Here is a 6,451-nt window from a genome sequence, read left to right as displayed (position 1 = left end):
TACAACGCTGACCTGCCCGAAGGCGGCTCTTATACTCTAACACGTTAAGTAACAGTGCCACAGAAAGATCTACACCAACGATTACACCACCAGTACCTAGAGATCAACGGGATAAAGAAAGGGAAAGGGAGAGGGAGAGGGCCCTGTAAGGGGGCAAGAGGGGGGTGATGGAGACCAGAGATTCCGATTCTGGGTAAAGTTACTCTCTCCCTCTGGGAGCACTCCATTACACTCACTTAAGAAATATTTTATTATTTAATATAACTGTTTGTAGAGCTGAGATGGTTTTCTTTCTTTCTTTAATAGCCAGTTCCCTTCCTGTTTCACTATTGCTCATAGTCGGGCAAAGCAAGTATGACACCTCAAAAAAAGAAAAATTGTATTTTTCTACCACAGCCTTCATAGTATTATATTCAATTGTATGGCTTTTATTACATCTTTAAATAAGACATAGAAATAATAATTAACAAGTAGACTCTATTCATACATTCTTGCCTTCCTTCAACTTAGTTTAATTGAAATACAATAACCACATGTTACCTCCTACAACAATTACCATGTCAGATCCGATTGACTCAATGGAAGAGAAAGAGCATTTAGATTGTGCTCTGGAATGGCTTGATGAAGAGTCTACTGAGCAGGCTAGTACTGTAGCACGAATATTTTATGTCAAAGAATTATCAATCCGAATGTATCAGTTTTGTCACTGTAATCAAGAGTGTAACACCTGTGGTATTCTCAATCGTCATGGTGGAAATAATGTTATTTTGACAGCAGCATAAGAGAAGGCTGTTTTTCGTTACTGCCTTGAGCAGATTGAGATGAGATTCGGAGCGATACTATCAATCATTTATGCAGCCATCTGCAATCTTTGACAAGTAGAGTAACTAGACCTGCTATCATGGGAATAGTTCTGGCTGTGGCTTAAGAGTAATCCAGATCTCTATACTATTAAGAAAAAGCCTATCGCCTGTGTCTGAATAGTTAGCCATACAGAAGAAGATCTTCAGAACTTTTTTGTTGAGTATCAAAATACTCTCTGAAAATATAGAATCAGGCGAGGAAAATACATCTTCAATATGGATAAGTCTGGAGTACGTATTGGATGTCTCACTGGAGAAACTGTCATTGTTCCAACAGAGGTCAAGAAGCTTTATCCGGCAAGTTCTGAGAATAGAAAGTCTGTTTCAATTATTGAGACTATATCCGCAGACAGTAGCTGACCATTACCACCTGTTGTTATCTGTCCGGGAGAAAAGATTATGGAGAACTGGATACAAGATACCTTGACTGGTACTGAGGTAATTGTACTATCAGAAACAGGATATACAAATGAGAATATTGCTTTCAAATGGCTTGATCACTTTATCAAGTATGCTAATGCTGGCCCTAATGAACACTGGCACATCCTTCTATTTGATGGATATGTCTCTCATTGTACTGATGAGTTTACAATCAAGTGTCATGAGAACCATATTGCTTCCTTCCAATTTCCTTCTCATCTGACACATGTCCTACAGCTGCTAGATGTTGGAGTGTTTCGGCCATGGAAGTACTATCATAATAAGGCAATTCAACATGCACTTCACTTCCTTGATATCGATTATACTATTTCTTCCTTTTTCTGTGACTTGAGTTCTATTCGAAAACAAATCTTTCAACCACATACCATTAAAAACTCCTTCAAGAATTCTGGAATGTTTCCTGTTTCTTTTAAGAATGCTTTAAAAAAGATGCACCACTATGATAGTAAAAGGAAAAAACAGTCAATTCCAGTAGATAGCCAAAATCATAGTAGCCAAGAAATTGAAGATCTAGCTATAGAGACATCAAGGGATGATAGGGAGGAGTTGGAGCTCCTGAAAATTCCCAGCACATACTTTGAGTACCCGCAAGGTATAGGAGAATGGATTGACTGAGCTGAGAGTTTTAGTTCTACTTCTAAGAAGCGATTTCAACAATGGGCTAAGGGTACTGAGGTTGTTCTAGCTTAGGTACAACTACAGCAGGAACAATACTGGACTATTCAAGCCTGAGTTCTCGAGAACCAAAGGCTTAAAACCAATTTCCACTGCATAGTGCAAAAAGTAGTTATGATTACAGTTGAGGGTGCCAGACTTCGAAAGAAGGAAAAGGAGGAGAAGGAAAAAGCTACTGCAATTAAGTGTGCAAAGAAGAATATCCAAGTGGCTATGAATAAAGCCAAGAGTGCACTAAACCGTAGTGGTATTAATACTTGGAAGATAGAAAGAGAGAAAAACAAAAGTACAAGAGATTGTAGGTCAGGGTGGGATTGTTCCCACTGAGTTGCTGATCCCAATTCCTGACCCTGAGAAGAACCCAAGCTCAGATGACTTTGAGTCACTTCAGGCACCACCAGATTTAATGCAAGCTCTGTTGCTGCTACAACCAGCAGGAAGTATTCCTGGTAGTGTGATTGATCTACAATTACAAGAGATTGAGGAGGACATATAAGCAGTTGGAATTTATAGAACTGGGAGGGAGATTAGTAATACATATTATGATAATACTAGTATTTGAAGTGAAGGTGAAGATTTGAGTGGTGAATCAGATTCTGATAATTCTTCATCTATATCTACTGACTCAATTATGGAAAATAATGATTTTGTTACTTTAAATTGAAACTTTGTATCCTCTTAAAAAAATGATGTATCTAATTAATACTAGTATTGTGAAGGCCTATAAGTAGTAAAAATGAAAAAAGTTCAAAAAGGTTTGAAGTATTACACTTGCTTTGGTGTCACACTTGCTTCGCCTGACTATGAACAACAGTAAAATAGGAGGGGAACTGGCAATTAATTGTTTCCAGATTTTTCTATGTTAGTTTTGATTCAAGATCCTCCTATTTACTAGTATCACCTACTAGTTTTTCTGGACTTTAAGGTATATCTTCCCCCATTTGCTTCAAGAACCTCCCTGCAGATTATTGTTTATACTTTTCAAGATTTTTTAAATGTTTTTTCTTTGCTTCCTTGTTTTTTTTTTAGGCTACTAGATCTCATGGAGGTTGATATTTTATTCCACTACTAACCTGTTAATTCCTCCATCACTAGATTTAGGATTTATAATGCATACTCGACTAGTGACTCTTCATCTAGTCGCTTGATATTAGGCTCTTCTGACCTCTTTGTAGAACATGACTACCCCTACCTAGTAGTAGGGGATTTCAACATTCACTACAACACCTTTGACCCTCTTCATATCCGGTCTTCTAACAAATACTACGTCTCTATACCTTACTTTGATACTGTAGATGAAGCCTGCTTCAACCTTCTTAACAATGTAGTAGTCTATACCTGTTATTTCTTTGATCCTGACAACTGGCCTGGCTTTCTCAACTTGGTCTTTGCATACTTATATCTTGAATCATTTACTAGTGGCTGGTTAGCAGATGTTACAGCCACTGGCTCTGACCACATTCTAATCTCAATTTCTAACTGCTCTGCTGCTCAGAGAAGCAAACCAATATTCTGACTGGGACAAAACAGACTAGACCTTACTTCTTGTACTCCTCAAATTACTCTCTTTCTCTATCTCCCTACCCAATATCACTGATATAGACCTTAACAGATAGTGCGAAAACATCTTTTCTTCATCACTGTACTCCTTTATCTCTATTTACCCAGATAATAGGTCTCATCCTACTGTAAATCATGGTAGACAGCTGACTTGTCAGATTTGCACAGAGTATTCCATTCCTATATTAGTATCTGTCGACACAACTCCACCTCTTCTTTCCTCTCTGAACTCAAGTAGCACAAGAATTGGTACTTCAAAGCTGTAGAGAAGATAAAGAGAGTCTTGGAAGAACCTTTTTACCAAGGTAATGTGGCAATCTGCGTGGAAAGTGAACAAGGCTGTATCTGGTACCGAACTAGGATGCTTTCCTGAACTCCCTAGGGCTTCTACCTTCCTACAACTCTATCCTGCACTCCTGAACTACTTCTTTCCACCTAAGTCCCTCCTACCTTCTACAGCTTTTATGTATAGGCATACAGATACTCCCTTAATTTCAGAAGAGGAGGTAGCTAGCACCTTGTTCAAGTTGTTCAACATCTCTGTCTTAGGCCCTGACTGTATCACTTATGGAGTATAGAAGAGTGTCCATGCATTCAACTCCTCACTCATAGTCCAGCTTTTGATTCCTTTCTCTGAGGGTAGATACTACCTAATGGTGCTGATGATAGCCATGAGATTGTTCTGTCTAAGCCTAGAAAACTAGACTATACAACCTCTACTTCCTTCCACATCTTTGCCCTATGTGAAACTGTGTCCAAGATCTTTGAAATGATGGTTACTATACATCTGGTGCTTATTGCAAGGTTAGTAGGACATATCAACTCCCATCAGTACAGGCTACTTTAAGTTACAGGCTGTCTATCTTTTATGCTACTTCTATGCTGGTACCAGTAGTCAGAATATAAGAGAGTCTTACTTCTAAGGTTTCATCTCTGTTTCTTATCATCAAGGGGTGTTTGAAAATATTTCAGTATCAGGCTTTATTTTTAATTTACACTTGAAAGCAGATTTCTCTTACTCAGGAAGCTGGGTTGGGGTATTCCTTACTGACTGGTACTGCTCCCTACTCTTTCATAGAACTCCTAAGATTTTTTCTTTTATTTCTGTTGGCACTCCTCAAAGGTCCCCAGTTTCTACTTTGTTATTTTTGATATACATATCAAATTTGCATATATCTATATGCCAAGGAACTATCTTTTCACACGTTAATGATTCTTCCATTACTGTCTTTACTACCTCTTATAGGGGTAGGGTACAGGTTCTTTAATGTATTTTTTTATTATTTTCTTATAAGGCAGCTAAGGTTGGCATTTCTTTATTCATTCTCAAAACAGAACTTAGCTACTAGCATACCTGTACTGACAGGGATGTAGTGCATAGGCCTTATGTTGTACTCGATAGTACTGTATTTTACTCCTCTGGAACCCTCTAATAGCTTGGCTACTAGTTCTCATAGACTTTGGAGATGGCTTCCCACTTTCTCAAGCAACTCATCTTGCTCATTGGGTTTTCAATAAAGTAAGAAGCCTTTCACTCTTGGATATGGGTATAACTGCTGACAGGGTGTGATGTATTACCTCCAGCCTCTTTCTACCTATTCCTCCTTATGGTATTGATCTCTTCTCTTCTACCGCTGCTACACTGGATATGCTGTTCTTTATTCTACTGGAACAAGGTCTGCTGGTGGGTGACCAATTGCTTTTCTTCAACTCCTACTAACATTTTGACAGGTAAGGCTTGCCCTCCTTCTCTAGTAATCATCTCCTCTTACAACAGAAGAATAGCTGCTCTTCAGCTTGACTGCTCCTCTCCTGTTAGAAACTTAGTTGCTACCTGACTTTCACTTAATTTCCTCCTCCGGGGAGGCATGAATATTAGAGTAGCAGCATAGGCCTTATACTGTTCATATCATCAGAGCTACATCCAACTTGCTTGGTATAGGCACTGCTTCTCCCAGCCCCTATATAGTATTACCTTCAATTATATGCCTTCACTTACACTCTCCTCCCAATAACAGTATAATTTCCACTTTCTCGATGGTCTACCGATGCCTCTTGCCTGACTTCATGCTTGGATCCAATTCCACTCACACAACCTACATGGCCTTAAAGGCTAGATCAGTAAATACCATACTACTTAATAGATCCTATGGACTTTCCCTCCTTTCTCTTACACTTATCAGGCATTAACTATGCCATGTAGCTTCATGAGACTGAACTGGGTCACAGTAGAATAGATTCATTAGATCAGATCAGGTAAGAGCTACTTTGTAAGTTATAACTCCTGGGACATAGCCAGCGAGCCAATCCTATACTCACACTATAAGAAGGAGGATGAATACCTCCACTATACTATACCCAGCTGCCCCTCCAAAGGCTGACCTGAGAGCTCTCTATCTCATTGGAGTACTGAATGTTTGTCCTGATTCACAAATATAATTCTTGGTCATTTTCAATAATGGACTGGCTAGCAACATTTCACTTACAGTGACTCAATTTCTATCCACTATGCCAGCCTTTAGCTTTTTCTCCTGTTTGGCTTCCTGCGACAACTTGGCTGTTCGATGTTCTTTCTTACCTTGATGTTTTTATTGATAATTTTCCTTAAATAGTTAAGAATATTATTGTTTCTTTACTTACCTGAGTGGTTACTATTTGTAGTGCTCCAACAGATATCTATTGGGAGATCAGAGCCCATAGTTTCTTTTGTTTATTTGAGATTGAGGTTTTGTTTACACTATAGTTGATGCTGCATACAAGTTATTGTACCTTAACAATGAATACATGTTAGGAAAAAAACAAACAATTATAGTATTATAAGAAAATTAGTTTTTATTGGACTTATAATTATGAGTTATGGAGTATAGTATGGGTACTTGACATACAATTATGAGTTATATAATGTTACAGCT

Source organism: Tuber melanosporum (genome assembly GCF_000151645.1).
Source record: "Tuber melanosporum whole genome shotgun sequence assembly, scaffold_157, strain Mel28".
In the NCBI taxonomy this organism is placed as follows: Eukaryota; Fungi; Ascomycota; class Pezizomycetes; order Pezizales; family Tuberaceae; genus Tuber; species Tuber melanosporum.
Note: the sequence above shows the minus strand (reverse complement) of the source record.